At 47.3% G+C, this 20,559-nt stretch overlaps 1 long non-coding RNA gene across 3 annotated transcripts in view; it reads left to right on the top strand.

Moving 5' to 3' along the window:
* Positions 1 to 20,559, top strand: part of LOC146202116 (uncharacterized) — a 674,799-nt gene that overhangs the window by 86,572 nt on the left and 567,668 nt on the right. For all 3 annotated transcript variants that reach the window (XR_014703645.1, XR_014703646.1, XR_014703647.1), the window contains one exon: positions 2,703 to 2,768. This is a non-coding gene — a long non-coding RNA (uncharacterized LOC146202116). The remainder of the gene's footprint in view (positions 1 to 2,702; positions 2,769 to 20,559) is intronic.

The following is a 20,559-nucleotide window of genomic DNA, read 5'->3' as shown; positions in this document are numbered from 1 at the left end:
CAAAGTGCCATGAAACCTGCTTGTATATATTTTACCAACTTCGAAGTTTCAATCCTTCATCAACCCGGAGTCTCTGCACGCTACCAAGTGAAGGCCGGGTCGACTTAGTCCCAGCGTCACGACACGTGATAGCGTTTCTTTTCTGGGCTTGCAGCGGCGCCACCACTGTAACTATGGCAACGCCTGTCATGTTCAGACGTGTCTGGGCATGCAGTGGTGCCATCGACGTGTCATAGTCATATTAAGGCGAAAGCCCTTTAATCCTCATCGTTGGTAGCAGGGGCTGTCACAGAGGCAGAGGCGGGAATCGAACCCTTGTCCCTTGAACCCCCAACAGATTGCTCTGCCAACTGCGCCACGCCCCGATCGTGAAACGTTCATCCTAATTCCTCTTGTCTACCGTGAGGATAGCGGTATTGCGCGATTGACAGACACTTCGCCTTTCATTTCCTGTAAATGATTTATGGAACGCCGGTGAACTTTGACGCCTTCAATGAAACGTTGGTTGTGTTCTACAAGGGGCGCGCGATGTTCCGTCACGACAGGTCATGACGTCACAAGGCGATTCATGCATAGACGAAGCTGACCCCGCTGGGCATCCGATCCAGGCGTCCATACGACGCCTTCCATTTGCCGCTTCCTCGAACGTCGCACCACACAGCAAACAGAAGCAGACCCAGATGTCTAGGAGGCGTTAGTGCAGCAGGCATCAGCGGCGTTTGAAATTGATTTACAGGATAGAAAAGGCGCAGTATCTGTCACAATTCTCCACGGAGACATGCATCACGCCGTAAAGTAAGAGAGGATGGTGGGAGTGAAAGAAGAGAGGAAAACAACGGTGCCTTAGTGGAGGGCTACGATACACCGCGCTATAATGACTTTCGCCTCATCGCACTTTCGTGATCCTTAAGTGCCCTCTAGAATTTTTTCACGGTCGTAATCATAGCGAGTCATGTTCTTACCCATGGGTAGTTATAGTTCGTCATAGTCATTTATGGTGAATCATAGTCATGGTTTGCCTTAATCAGTCAGGATTAGCCATAGTCATGATTATTCAAACATAATAATGGATATTCATAGTCACATAGTCATACTCATGGTCATGACTACGAATACAACCATGACTGACTGACTATTACTATCTATGATTGTGACTAATCAAACCTTACTTACCATGATTAATTGTCACTGATTGATTTCTTATTATCGATATTTGGGTGATTGACAGATATGTTTTTCTGGTCCCACTTTCTGGTTACGATTTTGCTCATTTTCTAATGACGCGAAGCATGAGGCAATAAATGTTATCGCATTTATAAATGCTCACCTGCGTCATTAAATTCCAAAGAGACGCATTCAGACGCCGTTCGGGCAGGTGTGCATCCACGACGTACGCCGCCGCTCCCCGCGACGCGACGTCTCCAGGAGAAGTGACACAGCACCGTCCGATCGTCCGAGAAGGCGCGCGCGCAGCAGTAGCCACGCAGTAGCTAAGGCTCCATAGACGCCGATACGATTAAAACATGGCGGCTCATGGACACTCCAGCGCCTTCTGAAAATTGGGAGGCCAACTAAAGTTAGTGACGTTAAATGACGTCTGGACTACGTATAACATTAATTAGCCGTTGTTATTTAAAGAAAAAGTTGATTATCTATTATTTATGCCCATGATCATGTTACTTTTTTCTTTTCTTTTTATACTCTGGCGTATATTTATTTACTCAATCAATCTAGTATTTGCAAGTAAATATATTGGCTTCGTTTGAAGCCCATCGTATTATTTTATGTCGCTGGCAGTTGTTTTCGCACGCGTTTGGCCCCCAGTAGCACGACCATGCGATTGACCTTGGCTGCCGCTCCTCATAGGTCACGTGGTTTGTTGGGAGCTGGTGACGCTGTACAATGTTTTGCAAGTCATGCAGTCCGATACCTATAGCCATGACGGCCTACCTCATCAGCGCACCCTCGATCAACTTGGCAGGTGAAGCTTTTCGTGTACTGACAGCAGGGCGCGCCACGTACGGGGTGTGTTGGGGATGCTCATGTTGCTCATGTCGGAGCTCTTCAATACTACCAGTGGCGAAACTTCCCACATATTATATATATATATATATATATATATATATATATATATATATATATATATATATATATATATATATATATATATATATATATATAAGCGGTGGTTTGAATTGGTACAAATTCGGGTGCATTCAAATAGTGGCTCACGGCCATTAAAGACAACTGCGGCTAAGTTGCAAACTTTCAGATTGTTGATGAATACACAACCCCCATGGAAAATAAAGTTAGTTGAAGACTTACAGTGGCCAAAATTCTTAAATATAACAGCCATATAATTAATTAAGATAGAAAAAAAAGAGAGAAAAATGTGTTTTCTAAAAGACAATGACGGCAATAGTAAAAAGTTTATATTGACTGCTTCCAGATGGCGCGACAATTCATGGACACCCGAAACTTGTGCATACAAAAACTAGTCACTTTTTGAACAGGTGGTATCCAAAAGCTCTTGCTCATATCTTGGCAAGAAAGTCAGCGGGAAATCACGTGTGAAGACCGCACATGGAGTTCTTTTTGTTCGCCAGGCTGCTCTACTACGTGTAAGATTGTTTGTGAACAAGGTGTTTGTTGTTCCTGCATGAGCTGCGAATATCTCTCTTAATGTGGGAATTCATTTACAGGCACGGCCTTTCTCGGGACTGCATTACGTTGGCTACCGCTGCTACCTTGCGAGGAAGGCGAAAATTGTGAGCATCCCTGTCCAATATACCTCTTTTATAATCGGCCATTGGGAACTGTGCGGGAAGGAGTTGCACGTAAAGCAGTTACGCATCTCATGACTAAGATGGCACATTTGAGTCGGCCAAAAATGAGGACCACAAGTGGATTGCAAGTACCGCTGAACATAGCAGCCACTTGCAAATGCAGGCATCACTAATATATATGGTTTGTTTGCTTTGCACTATTAAAACGTAAAGAAAATACGTTAAAGCTTCTCTTTTGCTGAAATATCTTGATAGCTTCATTTATTCTTAACCTTATTTTTTATTTTTGCCAGCAGGTGGCCTTTTGGCATGAAAGTTATGCTCTTTGTGTCCGTGTTTTTACCGCTAACAAAATGATGGTCGCTTTAGGTTATCTGTTTTGGACATCTTTTAATTCTTTTTTTTTTCCTTTTTTTTTCTTGCTGAGCGTGCAAAGGCGCGTTGACAGTATGGTCGTATTTACATTCAATTGGCGCGAACATTCCAAGTTTGAGACTATTTTAATTCTTTCTTCTATGCGCGGTGCACTTGCTGCAGTAATGACGAATATAAGACAAGGAACAAAGTCTTCGTGGCACTATAGCCTAATACCATGCTCGTTCGGCGACGTTGCCTTAAGCCGGTTGGACTTCACTACAGTCAAAGTAAGAAAGAACAGACAAGTAAGCTTTAAGACTGCGCTAAGGCAAGTGAAGAAAGCTGAGTTACAGATCGAATAACGTGCGTTTTACTGTTGTCAAAAAGCACCCAAACATTGCAATAGAATTCCTTGAGAACGTTGTTTTGCTGCCTACCAGTAATATTTCCTTCAAAAACTTTCGAAACTTCAAATTATACTTCGAAGTCTGCAGCATCTACTGAGCAAGATAAAAGATGGCGTTCAAAAAATATTTTTCACCATAGATATTTACGTCACCTAAAACGTTGTAACGAATTTTCGCTCCTTTCATACATCAAAGCGACCTTAACTGCTTCATCTCTTGAAATACCTGCGAAAGAGTAATCACAAAGCTAACATTGTGGCCATCATTGCAGCGGCATTGCAATTACTGTCGCTTGCAGGGACAACTGTGCATATGGCCGCAGCCCTAATTATCACAGTGCATACTAATGGCCACTGATAAATGCTGCTAGGGCCAATTGCTTAGGGTTCTTTCGTTCTCGTCATGTAGTCACAAGGCCAAGGTTTTTGGACATCGCTTTTAATTGTGAGGCAACTGCGGAGTCTAGTAGACACTCTCGTGAACATATTGATTAGTATGGTCTAAGATTACGAGGAAAAATCTTCCTTCTAAAGTAGTTTTCGGGTAGTTCAGACTGGCAGAGGCTCTTCATTTTTCTTTCCTTTTCCATGCCTCAGCATAATTAATGTCACAGAGAGTCAACAGGCGATATATTAGCAAAAAAAAAATTAAAAGCATGTCGACGAAGGATCTCCGGCTGTATTGGTTGTTATCATGTTATCTTACGATATGCAAAAAACGCGTTCGTAGGCAACTTCCTCTTTAAAAATTCTCGCGTCCGTAATTAATGGGTATATATTCTAGGTTTTTTAACGTTTGTCATTATGTTGCCGCTGTTGCTGTCATCAGCACCGCGACAGAAGGCAAAAGCGGCTGCTAGAATCCGTATGAAAGATATCAGCATTTTTTTACTCTTAGTATTCTTTCAAAACCACCTTAGTAGCGTTAGCTGCAGTTTTAATCTGATCTAACGATCTCGGCCTATGTCACGCTCATTATATTACCTTATATTATTGAGTATAATTTGTCATGACGCTGACTATCTTGACAAAACGAGACTATCATCAGGAAATAACTATTTATTCATGTCTCCTCTGTTTCCGCAGCCCTGTTGATAAGCTTCGATGGTCGTAAAATACAAATGGCAGTCAAAAATAAAGACTCTTTTTAAGCTACAGGACGGGTGACACGGCATAAACGAAGACCAGGAGGACTGTCTTCAAATGAGAAGTAATACACAGTGCACGAACGCGAACACGCGGACACTTGCCCCTGGGCAGACGCCGCGCACGCACGCATGCGCAATGCAGCCTGTACACGAAGATGCGTGCGCATGCTTGCATACCTGCATACGTGCGCGAGCTACTTACGCATGCTCTGCTCGGATCAGGCTCCGTTCTTGTGCGTTGCACGAGCTCATGCTTTCGAAAAGTTTGGGCCGGGTGCGGTTTCTTCGCTTACCTCTTTTCTGACTTTTTCCTTTCTTTTTTTTATCCTGAGCGAGCGGCGTGTCCGCAACCGAGCCGCGGCTGCTCCTATCACGGGTCGCGCGTGCAGGCGGGGGGGGGGGGGGGGGGGGGGGGGGGGGGACAAGGCACTATCGGCGGGAAACGAGGCGCGCTCACGCTGTGAAACGGAGGCTGGGCTGTGGCAGGGTTGATTGTCCTAATGATAGCGGCGCGACGGGCGCCGTAGACGAGATCCTTGTCCGCGCTCCACGGAACGCCTTCTTCGAGGATAATGAACTTCTTTGACTTCGCTCTCTATGCCCCGCGCGTTCCGCTCGTGCGTAAGCTCCTGCTCGGCGGCGGCGATCTTCTCCACTGCCGCCTACAGGGCTTCTACTTTTTTTTTTTTTTTTTTGGACACGCACGTCGTGCAACACAGCGGGAGCCTCCCGCAGAAAGCAGCAAGAGCGAGGAAATTTCGGGCAGCCTTAGGCAGCGCATTGAATGAAGTAGCTGCGCGATGGAAAACGCTAATGTATATCAAACTGAAAAAAAAAAAAGAAATACAAGTCGCCGTACTTGTTTTCGCAAAACCAAATGCGCCATTCTATTTACGGGATGCCACTCTTTACCGTCATTTTGAGCGCGCAGTTGAGCCTATTGCTAAGGAAGTTCGAGCTCTCACGCTCCTTGTTCGTCTTCGTCCGGTTGGCGCTAGCATTTATCGCCAGCAAACCGTTCAAGCGAGCAGGAGGTGCCTCAAGCTAGAAAGGCTGGGACACAGCAGTATATGAATCAAACTTCAGCCAAGTGCTGGAAAAACTTATCTCGAATCTCGTTCGAAACGGCATCCATATTCCGCTCAGAAATACGTCCACCTATACGTATAGGTTAAAAGCCGAGCAATGACTCGGCCGCATTTGGATCTGCCTTCCCTAAGGTGCCTAATGCAAGATGACGCGTTTAAGAGGACTTGAAATGCCAGTTATACTCGTAAATCAGTTACACTTACAGTATGACGTCATCGCTGAGACTAAGTGGACGATGCACGAGAGAATAACCGTTTCATTCCATGGTTTGTATGGGGACGCAAAAAGGCAAAGGCGACGCTGAAAATGAGCGCTAAAAAAGGTTGTGTGGTTTCATGTACAAGACTGAGAAAAAAAAAAAAATAAAATTACAAGGTGGGTCATGTTTCGAACGCTGAGTGTTGGGCAAAAACTTTGATGGATAAAAAGCAGCTTTACAGCAAAGAAATACGCCGGCGTTAAGCTAATGCCCATGCTGGATCCACGGGACTCACTTCTTGGCCCGGTGTCCCAGAAAACTGTGCGTCGTCGGAGCCGCCAGCGTACGCGTCGTTCGTGACAGAATAGTCACGTGACTAGGTAATCTTAAGATGGGCAGCACGGGGTTTGACGTCACGCGCTGCGTTATCAATCACATGATATTCCCTTGCGTTCGTTGATGTATCCCTTTAGTCACGCCATGAAAGAAAAGCACACGAGAAAACAGCACGCTTCAAAACTTGTGGGTTGTCCTTTCGATCTCCTTCGCTGCTATGAATATGATAATTCAACGCTTCCGCACCGCACTGCTGCACCTTACTACGCTGTTTTGTGTGTGTGTGTGTGTGCGTTATGCTGTTGTTGTGCTCCCTTTTCCGTGCGCTTGCGTGTCACTCCATTGTTATATAGGGCGTGCTGGTTTTTTTTTTTTTACGTTTGCTGCTTTTCCTTGTCCTCCCTTTACTCTCCAATTATATAGAATTTTTTACTCACAGTAGTTTCTCTCATATAATTTCTGGCATGTATGATGCCCACCTACCACCAACGACTCATGGAGGAGATTGTTCTGTAGTATACAGGAGGTGTAGTAAGCGGGGCCGCTGAAACGGCATGAAACCGTACGTGATTTCTCTGCTATCTGTCTTGTTCTCGAATGCCAAGTTGGTGCAAGTTCTTCTGTGTATCTGATGGCAGGGTAATCGCAAGGTACAGTCCAGGGGCTTACATATCCTCTTGCATTCGTTCATGCGTCCCTTTGTTATCGCGTAATGGTATCGACGAACTGCGATGCCTTAGGCTCTTAGGTATGAGTTGTACTTGCGCCTGCCGCCTGCAACATCTGCCAACTCGGCCATATTTCGTGGTTCCGTAACGTCACACTACCTGCTTACCAATTACCACTTGGCCACGTCACCTGCCAATTACCACTTGCCGGAGCACTGGCCACGTCTTGCAAACATCGGTTGTTTTTGCTTGCAAATGGACGTTCCGATGCTACGTTCCGACGCATTATTAAATGGTAAGGGCAGTGCGCACATGCCCCCAGAAATAAATAAAAAAGCGCTACTCGTCTGGAAACGGCAGCTAAATGACGGGGCTGCTCGGAGTCATGACGTCCTGTTTTGTTACGAAAGCAACATTACGCCAGGTTTCAGCTCGTCGCGTATGTCGTGGCCGCGGCCACGAATGACCTTGAACAGCAGCAAGGAAGACGAAGAAGAAAAAGAAGACGACGATGACGATGAAGAAGACGACGAAGCAGGAGAAGAAGAGGAAGAAGAACGCTCGGTCAACCGTAGCTAATGCTTTCGCTCCATATTCGATTCAGCAGCGTTGAAGCCTTCTCTTTTATTCTTTAATTTATGTCTGGCATGCTCAAGAGTAGGGTCAAACTGTAAAAAAAGAAAGAAAATACGGGAGGACGAGGCATCAGGTGCGACAATTTTGCGAAAGCAGTTGGGTTTACTCTGGGTGTTTGCTTTGGCGCTCTTACTCTGTAGCGAGTACTTTTACGTAATGTAAGGAGATGCATTACTTGGAAGGTGCCGTTTGGCGCAAGTGGGTCGAGGATGGCGGGTGACTCCTCATTGATAGGGTGTGGGGTGAGGAGATGGCTGATGGTTTTATAAATGGCTGCTGGTTGCCCCACTGTGTCTCTTAAAGGGACACTAAAGAGAGAAAGGAAGTGGGTTTGCATCGATAGAATGCCAGTTCCTGATTACAAAAAGACCACTCTTACTGAAAACAGAGCTGTTATAAGGTAGTAAAGAAGAATAACAGAAATACAGGTATCGCCACCACAGCCAAACGGCCGAGGCTCGCAACTACAAATCACGTGACGCGCTAGGGATCCCGGAGGCTGACAAATGCGAATTACGTTGCATGTTTGAATGCGGTAGTACGTTTTTTCTCAAACATGATAACACGATTTTATCATACGTAAACGACAGCGAAAAGACAACGTAAACGTTGCAAGGCAAATACAAAAATATACTTGGAGGCGCCACAGGCGCCCACTTCAGTTTTGGTTATGTTTCGGCTCAGGCATTTCGTGCGCACTCGGATAGTTTGTTTGAACCTGCAGTGCCTGAATTACGAGCTTGGAGCAGCAGATGCGCCTTGCTGGTTCCCATTTGAGCATTCGGAGGCACGAGCGAGCGAAATCCGCTACCGCCGACACACTCCTTCGTTCACACTTCTACGCCAACAAATCACCGTCGTTGCCGCTTCGACTGCGACCTGACCGCTTGACTGCAGCTACGTACGCCACGAAAAGCATACATATGCTAAGTACCGAAGGAAAAACGCATTATCATTCAATTGTTGACTAAATCATGGCACATCTGACCAACATATACTGCGTCAACAAGACCTTCAACGTGCTATTTGCAGGCGTCGTAAACAAAAGGGGCATACTTGCCGCTCATACCAAGGAGAGCGTCGATATATTGCGCTCGTCGCCCGGCGAAAAAAAGGGCCTCGGGTAAAAAGTAAAAACTAAAAATAACGAAGCACCAGAAATACATTACAAAAGGTTAAAAAAATCTATTTGTAAAAAAATATTAAAAAAAAACCCCAGAAGAGGTAAGACTCGAACTCACTACTGCTTGCTCCGTAACGTTCGGCGATAACCGCTCGGCTACGCCGCTTTTTTTTTTTCTTTATTTCCTGACCGAGGACGTACAGAAAAAAGACACATATGACATCAATAACATGACAAAATAAAAGATCAAGCCGCGCCACAAGAAGCTTGGAAATATTTATAGTTTTTATGTCATGGCCCCATTTACAATAAAGTGTTTCTGCTGCCAGTCTAAAAATTACAACTTCTTGATCATCGGCGCATGCTGCCTGCTCTCACGTCTTGCAACTAATGTTCTGGATCCCTATGCGCACTATATTGTGCACTGGATCCATTTTAACATGTGGAATTTCACAGCGCTGGCAAATGTAGTGGCGCCGGCACTTCGGTCATGTTCTGCTACCGTGGACGTAATTTTCGCTGAACATGGAGCTGTAGCACAAACCTTGAATGAAAAAAGTGCGACGAAGCTTCAAAACTGACAAGCGCAGCAGCGAGGACACTATTTTGCTGGTAACTAAATCTTATTTGTATGTAAACATGTCGGGAAGCGTTGCGATGACCGAGGGCTCGGTTTGTTTATACACAGTGCAAGAAGGAGCTCAAAAGCTTGAGAAACATGTAAAGTATTGTGCATTATAAGCGCTCTATGTTTTTTTTTCTTCCTTTTTGGGCCCATCGCTCGGTAAATTACTCTCTTCATCGTTTTATTTATTTCGGCTGAGGCCGTCATTGCGAGTACGCTGTTGCCAAGTTGGCCCTTGAGGGATGCGACGCCGTGGGCCGCGCCGGCTCGCTAGCTATCACGGAGTCTCCGCTTACGTCATAGTGTGCGTCACTCAACTCCAACTACGTAGTTGGAGGCCACAGTTTGAATTCGACCGGCGGGAGCAAGAAAAAACCCCAACTTCTTATCGCAATATCTCAGCAATTATTCAATTTTTTGCTGCCGGATATGCGGCGACAGTGTCACCAAATGTAGTTTATTCGATTTTCATATCATCTTTGGCTATCTTTAGTGTCCCTTTAATGTGGATTTCGCAGTTGCTTTTGGTACGCTATAGCACTAAGACATCCACTTCTGCATTCCGACCAGGCTTTTTTTTTTATTTTTTTTTACGGGTACCCGCGCGGTTCGCCTGATAAGCATGCCCCTCTGGCATGCGGTAATTGGTAGGTGACGCGGCCAGATACGGAATGGCCGGCGGCTTGGGTGATGTCACGAGACCACGTGTCGTGGACGAAATGGCGGGAGCTGCCAACTTAGGCAGGACTTCTGAGATGGAAATATAAACTACCGGGACCTTTTAGTACGTTCCCAGGCACGTTACTCCTTCCCCTACCCAAGAGGACTGGGAGGCGGCCCTACTCGGCTGCCTGGATCTAGCGGCACAACAAGCGCTGGTCCAGCGAGCTCATGTGGCGGCCCAGGCCAATGGAGTCCCGGAATAATGGACTCCACCTAGTATTGTGAGGGGAGCGGCCCACTAGGGGTGGCTCTCCAAGCATTCTCACCTTTTGTATTAAATGCTTACCACCACCTCCAGGCACGTTAGTGTGCAGCTTGTTAAAGGCGGGGATGTATGTGTATATCGGGCGGTTTTTCAGATAATGTAGTAGATTACGGCTGCGTGCTAACGAGTAGGTATAACCTGAAACCTAAGTGAATACCGAAGTGTTAGCCCACCTAACTCGTATTTGGCCTAACCACGTTAAGTTGACCATCGTTCTTTTTTTTTTTTTCGGCGCTGCGCGGGCTTTTATTGAGTGGAGGCTTATTGGAAGGAGACGGTAGCTGGGTGGTAATGAATGACCTTTTTGATGGCTAGAATTGGCTGCAGGTGGGTGGGTAGCTGGTACATAGCTCTTCTGAATAGTGTTCCTGTATATGCATATACAGGAACACTATTTCTGAAGGGAATGCACTGCCCTCTAGCTGGGGCCCAGTGGGGAGGTGGTTGGTACTGCATGAAAGGTAGAGGCTAGTCACGCTTGAGTTGGTGGCTTGACAAGAGACATCAAATTTTCGAAAAGTGTGTGTGTGTGTGTGTGTGTGTGTGTGTGTGTGTGTGTGTGTGTGTGTGTGTGTGTGTGTGTGTGTGTGTGTGTGTGTGTGTGTGTGTGTGTGTGTGTGTGTGTGTGTGTGTGTGTGTGTGTGTGTGTGTGTGTGTGTGTGTGTGTGTGTGTGTGTGTGTGTGTGTGTGTTTAGGGGGGAATACTGCCGCATCGCCGCTTAAGCAGTGAAAGAAGGCCCAGGAACTGAAACTGAATGCGAATAAAGTGGCTCGAAGAAAAGGCCGGCGGTTGCCAAAGATTAAAGATCCAGGCAGCCAGCGTTAACAGCGCGATTGCTCAACGCCAGAAGTTCTTCCCTAGTTTTGTAGCCACGGCGGTCCACCTAATGGAAGGCTTAGCAAATTAAACGCGAAGAACCTAAGGAATGTAACGGGAATGGGGCAATTCGCACAGGCGCGCGGCGCATTGGCGGAACGCTGCTCTCCCACCTTTCCTCTGTAAAACGCCCTTCGGCTTCCATTTCTAAGCCCATTTTATAGGTGCTGCCGTTAACTGGAGCTTGACTGATTTTGCCGTGGCACGTAGCAGCGAAACGGGCGAGCATGAACAAGTCTGCTCTTTTATTCCCGAGTTGTTCTTTTTTTTTTTTGACAAAGGAATATTAAACTGTGTCATTGTCGTTCACTCGAAGGTGTTTAAGGAATTGCGTAACACTTCTAAGAGTGTTTTCATTCTTCGCTTGTACCCGAAAGGAGGAAGATTACTTCCCACCTCCTCTGCGCGAGTGCCGCCGCTCTGATATGCGCAGCATGTTTGATTTTAATTTCTATTAGCCGAGAAACCCGCGTCTTTATTTCCAATTTCTCCCAGCGAACAATTGTATTGCGGGAATTTTTTTTTTGTCATTCGTGAGGCGGAGTTTCGCGCTCCTTTCTGTTAAAAACTTTCCCACAATTGGAGAGCTTAGAATCTACTTTCGCATGGTCGTTCACCGCAGCGGAGTGGGAAATCGCGCTATGTCTTGCTCATTTCTTTTCGTCGATTGAAACTACAAAGCGCGTGCACACGATCAGGCAAAATCTTGGCTGGGACCGGATTTTGCAAGAATTCTTTTTTTTTTTCTTTTTTCGGCCCTTTTCAGTCGATCATGCCAGAAGTGGCTAAGTGAATTGCTTGCTGGCTACCAGCCCTCACCTCACAGACGGCAGGTGACAATTATCGAGAAGTGAAAAAGTAGTAAATCGAAGAGGCTGCCATTACAAAAAAAACGCGCCTGGTACCGCATTTTGCGGTACGATGAGCCATTTTGTGCGGACCAGGATCGTTAGGAAATCGGTTCCGCGGACCGCATTATAGTCTTTTGCTTCTTTGCCATCCAACAGCACCGCGCTTTATGTGGGAGTCGGCAGCGTGCGTTGCTTTCTATCGTCCCATTATGCCCCGCCTCCCATCGTGTTGGGCGCTATTGTAATGGTGAAAAATATGGATCGCGGAAGAATCGTTAGAAAACGGGGCCTCTGGACGGCCTTAGTTCTATCGACGAAGACAAGCCGTTGGCTCCAACCGGATATTCCCAGTTGGAAGATGTCCGTTAGCACAGCGGCGTTCACAATGCTCATACATTCCGCGAGAGATTGGACGACGCTGCAGGACCCAGGCACGCTAGACCATGGCTTATTCGTAATTCTCGCTGTCCCCGCCCGTCTCCGTGCTGGGTAATTTTCACAGCGTTTGCGTACTTCAAGTACTACGGGAGACAGGCGAGGGCTGTCTGGAAAGGTGTGCATTCCGATGTGTATTATCGTAGACTTCATAAGGCGTAGTGATTTGACCATTTATTAAGGAAAATTAGCTAATATAGTTTGAATTATTATTTTGGGACAATATTATGTTTGCGATATTAGAGGCCCTCTGCCACATAGAAGGGGAGCCCAGTTTTTAAATGTTCTTAATCGGCCGCGTACTTACAAATAGCGAACTCCAAAAGTGCGCATTTTAACGCTTGTTTGGGGGGCTTTTCCGATTTGCATAATTATCAAATGACATTGCGCTGCGTGTGGTAATGTTAAAATCGTGCTATCGTATTCTACATCGGCAAATACACAATCGCCGTCTGTATTTTATGGACATTAATTGCGAGCTATAACATTTTGTAAAGATGCATTATTGAATGGCGAACTCATAGATTTCAGATGCGCATTTTTATGTTAGATATTTCGAACCATATTTTCGAGAAAGAACATTTAAACAAAGAACTCATTGCTGACGAAGACGGCCTTTCATTTTGCACAGTCCTGTTGTCTTTTATTCAGGAGTAAAATTTAATTGGTCAATTTTTGTTAAACAGTTCTCTAATCATTTAATTAGGATATCTTGCGTACATGATGTCCACTTTGCTGTACAACTCACCTGCACATAATTCACAGGCATTATCTGTCATAGTTCTTCAGAAATAAATCTGGAGACATTAAAAAAAAAAAAAAAAAACCCTGTGAACTGAGATGTGGCAGTCGGTTTGTCTCTCTCGTCATCAACAGAAAAAGGTACTTTTCCTATGCCTACGACTTTACGATGATGAATTTAATATACTGACTTTACGTTGCCTTCAGCCAATGGAGACGGTTCTGCGCCTTTTATTAACTATAGATATGAAACACAAGAAGTAGCGCCACCGCAAATGCTTCGCTGTTTCCCATGATTGCTCACTGAATTCCTAAGAATATGCAATTCGGGTTTGATTCAGATTTTAAACTGTTCGTATTAGATTCTATAGCTGCACTGTACGTAATCGTTTCAAGTTGTTAAAAAAATACTATTAGTACACCCCTGATAAGGACTGTTCTGACAGCATTCTTTATCACTGCAATGAGAAAACGAAAACACAGGCGTTGCTTACTGAGTGCAGAATTGCTTGAAAGACCGCAGGCGCATTTAGCGGTTTGATCCAGGTATAAACGCTAATCGCGCGCACGAATGGCATCATCGGGTTCCCACCCGTCTGTCAATGGCCAAACGGTACCAACAGTTGGCACAATATAAATCCAACCACCGAGAGCTGCGCGCCTAATGCGTGGTTGGCGACGCGGTGCTCGCGGATCGATATCACTTCGCACGCTCGAACAACTCATATGTTTCGTTTGCTCTTCCTACCAGCGCGATAATTGCCTGGACGCGTTGCGCTGGCTCGCCGGCTGCAGAGTGGCACATTTGGGCTCTGAAAAGTGGAGCCGGTTTATCTACGGGGCATAGCGATCACGATCACGACGTGCAGAAGCGCCTCTGTATAGGAAGAGTTTGGTTGTCACAGGAGATCCAACGAGTTTAAGCGTCAATTCGGAGCTCTCCGCAGAAGTATTGCCTAAAGTATAACATTTTGGCGAGTACGCATTACTTTTTTTCTAGGAATAGCATAGCATAGTGTAGAATGGAATCCTCTGCCGTTGAGTTCTAGACCTTGAGTGTACACTCTCAATCCCCTTTTACTATAGACATCTGGACACGTGAGAAACTTCTTTCCTCGGTGCTCTTTTTTTTTTCCTTTTTCGTCTTTTGTTCCCCTCCCCACGTGTAGGGTAGCGTACTGGGCATCGCCCAGTTACCCCTCCCTGCTTTCCGATTCTACTATTTCTCTCTCTCTCTCTGTATTCGTGCCCCACTCAGTTGCTCGCTGCACATTTCTTCCTTACCTCTTCTGTTTCTTTTTCCTCCTGCGTCATCTGTGTCACCTGCCGTAAATAGGAAATGGCGCTGCAATCGCGCGGAAGGTCGGGAGGGAATGTTAAGCGTGCCGAGACAGTTTACATCTGACACGCGCGGAACGTGCTGAGCTATTTCCGTCCGCATAAGCCCGAGCCTACTTGGCGAAACATCGCCGACTATACGACTCCTTGCCGGAGGGCTCGCCGTGGTTTATAGGCATGTCTGGCGGAGGTCAATACAGGAGCCAGCTCATTTACGAGGCTCGCCGCAAAGGACACGTTGTATCGGTACCATCCCGTTTCCACCGCTGGTGCGACGGTCCAATTTGCACGAAACCCACGCTATCCGGCGAACATTGCGGCTTTATTTGGGCGCAACTTCGGACACGGCCATTGTCGAGTTGTCCTGGCAGAGAGGGATGGTCAAGAAGACTAGAGCCGAAGAGCGAGCGAGTCCAACGTCCCTGCAGTGTTGCGGTGCGCCAGACATTTTTGAAGTTGCCCCCAGTCGCGTATAGTGCCATTCTACCTAACTATAGCGTTTAAAAATTAAGAGGACGCTTAAGCTTTGCCTTCAGTGTAGACGTGGTAGCGAATTTAACCCCGCCTTTTCATTCCGCGAATGTTTGGCATTGAGAGACTGCCACAGAGGTTGGCAGAGTGTTGAAGGCCTTCAGGTGGTTTCGTTGTCGGGAAAAGGAAAGGCGCAGTATATGTCTTACGTCCCGGTGGACACGTACTCTTAAAATTAGGTGCCTTTACAATCGGGCGCACATACGTCATCGGTTCGAATCCCTGTCGCAAACCAGCCTCCAACTTGACACATATGCTGCGCATGTACAGACCACTGCACGTAAACCATCGCAAAGGTCTTGACAAGCTCCCCTGTTTGTTTAAGCCGGTGTTATTGGCTAGCGCCGGTAGCACGCAGGGTTATCGTACAGTGGTAAGCGCGGCAAAGAATCAGTTAGATAAAATAACCCTTTAAAAACGCACTGCGATTTGTGAAAGTATTTTCTGCAAGAAAACTGTAGATCGCGAGAAAAACACATTGCGCGGATGTCTTCGATCAGAAGCCCCGTGTTCGAATACGTTCAGCAGAGGTAGCGGAATTTCGAAGAACGCAGAATGTTCGTTTACACTCCCCTGGGAGTTTGTCACAAACTTTTATCGCACACTTCATGCCGGAACTCGATCCCAGCGAGGAGGTCGACCACTCCAGCAGTTGGTTGGTTTGTTTGTGGGGTTTAACGTCCCAAAGCGACTCAGGCTATGAGAGACGCCGTAGTGGAGGACTCCGGAAATTTCGACCACCTGGGGCTCTTTAACGTGCACTGACATCGCACAGCACACGGACGCCACTCCGTTTCGCCTCCATCGAAACGCAGCCGCCGAGGCCGGGATTCGATCCCGCTTTTTTGGGGGACAGTAGTCGAGCGCCGTAACCACTGCGCCATCCCGGCGGGGCAACTCCAGCAGTTGACTATTCATTATGGTTACAGGGCGTGGTCACCGACAGATGTACAGGCATCAATCATCTTATGAATCGAAGTCTAAAATTAGGGCTATTGCCATAATTTCAGGTTTTAATATCTGTTCTCTACCTGCATCACATGGCCCCGCAAGTATCCATCGGAGTACCCGAAGAAGGATTCGATTACATTTTGTGAACACATGGTGACCCGCAAATTTGCAGCAAAACTTTAGCTCAAAGGAAAGTCGCTGCTCGGCGACGGGCTGCAAAGCAACAGTTCACCACTACTGACCTGCGTCCAAAGGGAGTGGCACGCATAACCCTTTCAAAAGCTCCAATACACGGATGCTGCAGGCGATACACATCGGCGTCATTTGCGTTGGCCGACGCGAAAATGTTGGTCGCGCCGGCGGTGGAGCTGCACAGCCGCATTGTGCACGCTTCGAGGCCAGGCATAGGAGCGGGACGGGGTCCCTTTGACAGCGAACTTCTCCTCCTCCAGCCTTCCTCTACGAAGACCTCAATGCAGATTATGTGCCTCCACGTGTCAGTGTCACCCTTTCGTGAGAGCGCGCCCTCTACTTCGATGACGCCGACATCTGCACCGTACGTGGTCGCGACTGAGCGCCGAAGTGCCCAGCATTTGCATCGGCTGTCGCAGGCGTTTTTACCGGCAGACATCGCCGCGGGAACTGAATAGCCCGCGAGAGAACTTCTGTATACGAACGCTTACGCGCGTTTTTTTTTTCTTCTCTTTCCTTCGCGTTTGTCTCCACATTTATCGATTATTTTTCTTTTTTTTTTTTTTTTTCAGCGAGAAAGGCCGTCATTCAGGGACGCGCAGGCGAGCATAAGGTCTGCGCGTCGGAATGAATCGCCATGTTTGTCAGAGCCTCGAACACTGGGAGTCTACGCCATACGCACGCAGGCAGCTCAGATTAAACGCTTCCGATGGTGCACGCTGCGGAGCGGAGTCACGTGATGTGCAGTCAGCCAAAGAAAAGGGCAGGCATTTTTTTTTTTTTTTTCGCTTTGATAGTCGAGTGAGACCGCGCGGCCGGAAACTCCAGTTGGCAGGTTCGGGACATGTAAGGAAAAGGTCTCCGAAAGTTAAGGGGAGACCGCTTTCCTCTTATTCAGTGCGTAAAGCAGATTCCCAATGGCGTGCACCGCGTCGGAGTGCTGCCCGCCTGTGTAACTTTTTCTGTTTTCCTTGTTTCATCCAATTTATCGGGCGCAATCCGCGACGTTACGATGGCGCAATTTACGTCAAGGAGACTGAAATTCGTTCGAACTTTCTTCGAAAGCGTTAGTAAAATTTAGAGGTTCTTGATTCCTGCAATTTGCAAGCATATTTTCCCAAATTTTCGCTCGCCTTCTTGAGAACGAAATATGCAGTTGTATATTTCATTATGACTGTGTTATTTACTGTCCGATAAACAATTCGACTGATTTCAACATCCTTCAAGAAGGTCTTGTCCACGCCGACGAAGGCTGCAGAATTTGGCTTATGTCACTATATAATACCAAAACTTATCTTCTTTCTTTCCATCGGCGGCGCAATCACCAGGATAATGCTTACAATTGCCGGTAATCCCATAATATCTAGTGTCACCTACAAATCCGTTCGTATCCACTTCCGTAAAGATTTAACCTGGTCCCGTCACATGTGCATGTGACGCATGTGACACGTATATCGCGTGCTAATGCAGCAAATCAAGTTTTAGGTTATTTATGGCGCAACCTTTCATCGTCAAGGACAAGGATAGTACAGTAATAGTCGTGTGAGCTTTGCAAACCATACATGAGAGGATGTTTATTAAACCAGGCAGATGAAAGAGCCAAGCTACGTTCGTGCCGAGAAAAGCCAAGATTTATGAGCAGGAGAGAGGGAGACACCTTTGAGGGTGCTCTATGATGGATTGGATATAGTACTAAAAAGGTGCACTTGTGTTTGCACCAAACATAATAATAATACAAGAGGCGGAGCGGCGAGGGCAGACAACAGGGCCTGCGTATTTTGTGAGACCCGTGAGTGAATTTATCCGCTTTTTTCTCGTCTCGCGCCCCGTCCATAGTCTATCGCTTACATACATCACAGCCTGCCTGGCGAGGTCGATTACTCAAGCTTTCGCACGTCTCAAGACGAATATACGCTATCTTTCTCTTCTTCAAGCACGTGGCTGCTTAAGTGACTGCCGCAATAACAGAACAACCTTGTCAATATCAAGCGATGACAATAACAAAGACGAATGCCGCGAGCGAGCGGCCCAAAAACTGTGCGCATTGCTGAAAGGCTTCACGCGGGCAGTAATGCGCTGCGAACCTCTTCAGCGCTCGCTTCCAGAGTTTTCAATTTTTTTTTGCTTAGATGGGTTCACTGCGAGGCGAGTCGGAAGAGAGCGGAGATCTGCGTCCCTTCGCGCAGCTCTCACGCGTAGACTGACCGGCGCTATTCCTTGTATCATTCTTCATCATTACAGCACGAGCGCGCGGGTCCAGCAAGGCCTCTGGCGCTCCGTTAGGCCCGCGGCACGTCCCCCAGAGGCGTTCAATTTGCCAACCGAAAGCGTCAAGCCTCGCCTTGTTGCCTCCCCCCTCTTTGGGTTTTCACGATTCCAAGGAAACGGGGCGCGCGGATTTTTTATTTTTTTTTCCAAAAAAAGTGCGCTGGACGAGCAATCTGCGAGTGCAGTAAAAGCCAAGCGTTAATTCGCGAGAGTGCCGCAACGGATTTGCAACAGTCCAGCGTGCCTCTTAATTTGCCACGCGTCTCGCCCGGCGAATGGATTGTTGCCGCAAGCAAAGGGCGACTGGAGGCGTCAGTGCCGTTAGCGAAAGGAAATGAATAACGCGTAAGAGACAAGAGGGATCAGTTGGGCGTACAGCGTTTCCACACGCGGAGAAATCTAAGTCGTCTTGAGGCTCGCCCCCTTTACCGAGATAACCTCGACCTTCCACAGGCGGCCATACGGAACGTATACGTGTGCTATTAGGAACAGTGTCATTTGCATGAAAAATTTAGGCAGCTTCGTCCGCCCTTTGGCACGAGTGCGTGAGTGCTTTGGTTGGTAAGGTTGTTAACAGCTGTTGTGACCGCCACAACTAAAATACCATGAAGCCAAACGCATGGTCCTCTGTTCAAGCTATCACCACACCCTGACATTAGAGGGAGCCTCTCTTGGCTGAAAGGGTGAGGCCGCGATATGGTATAAAACAACGGTAGTTAACGGGAAAAAACGTCGTCGTAAGCAGCCCGAAAACCAAATAAAAAAAGTCCTTGACGTGCAAGTCACAAAAAACAACAGAAGCAGCAGGAGCAGCAAAACGCACTCGCTGCGACTTGCGTTCAAGCATCATTCATTCATGATGATGCGTGCCGTCGGCAAGCCCTGCTGTAAGAAACATGGCGAACAGGCGCTCCTTTCTTGCCCTTCTTTTCTTGTGCCAGGGGGCATATTTTGTTCGTGCGTCGGGCCGCTTCATTGTTGCCATACACGGGCCTTTGATATGCGCGCAGCCTGACGCGGCCAAGGATGCCGGAGTCTGGCGCCCGCAAACGACCCGCTTCTGGGGCAGTACAAAGAACCCGCCACCGTGGGAGGCTTGCGCGCCGGCTGTTTGCCGAGCATTTGCCAGAAGCAGCAGCAGCAGCGCTTTACGAGCCCGGCTTCACGCGCTGGCCCTGGTGTCGAGGCTGACCACTGCGATGGGCTGCTGCAGAAGCCGTTTCCATCGCAGCTGCCGGCCGAGGAGACCGAACGCTCATTCGATATTATTTGTGACTTCTCGGCGCTGACGTTACGACGTCTGAGTACGATTTAGAGCCGCAATTATCACGGCGAAGTTTATGACCGCGCAAATGCCCGCTGTCATCTTGTATCCTTTTACCCCCCCTCCCCCCTGAGTCCAAGGTTCACCATACTTTCCTCACGGCGCTTGTGCAATGGACGGCGATACTCTTTCCGTGCCTCTCTCCGTCCCCAGGGCTTAGGCTTTACTGCCGCAAATACCTACTTTCGACAGGGTTTTACTTCGCCTGCGCGCCGGCGTCTCCGTATTTCACGCGAAACACGCGCGTAGTACGACCCCGCGATTGCCGTATACTTTCGCTCACTTTGGGAAGATACGTCACTTTTAATTTGCTCAACACACGCGCGCACCTTCGCTCGCACACACATACGCGCAAATAAAAGCGTACGAGGAATGAGGAGGAGAAGCCTTCTTGTTCCCGGTGTGCTCACGAGCATTCAGAGTAAGGGGAATCGACCGAAAGAAAAATGTTTTTTTTTTTGTAAAGAAATTTCTACGAAATTTGTGCGTTTTCGATTGTCAGCTCTCGAATCTAGCTCAACAGAATGGAAGTAAACATACAATCTGAAAACCTGAAAACAATTTACACGAGGTAGTGGTTCAGCGCGGAGAAAAAAAGGAGCAGGACACTCGGGAGAAAAGTTCTATGAGACAGAAGCCTCGCATTTTCTCAGTCTGTATCAAATAGCATAAAAAGTCACATACAAGTCC

The sequence above is a fragment of the Amblyomma maculatum genome, chromosome 1 (genome assembly GCF_055883805.1).
Source record: "Amblyomma maculatum isolate TAMU_Amacu chromosome 1, ASM5588380v1, whole genome shotgun sequence".
In the NCBI taxonomy this organism is placed as follows: Eukaryota; Metazoa; Arthropoda; class Arachnida; order Ixodida; family Ixodidae; genus Amblyomma; species Amblyomma maculatum.
Note: the sequence above shows the minus strand (reverse complement) of the source record. Positions and strands in the feature narration are given on the sequence as shown.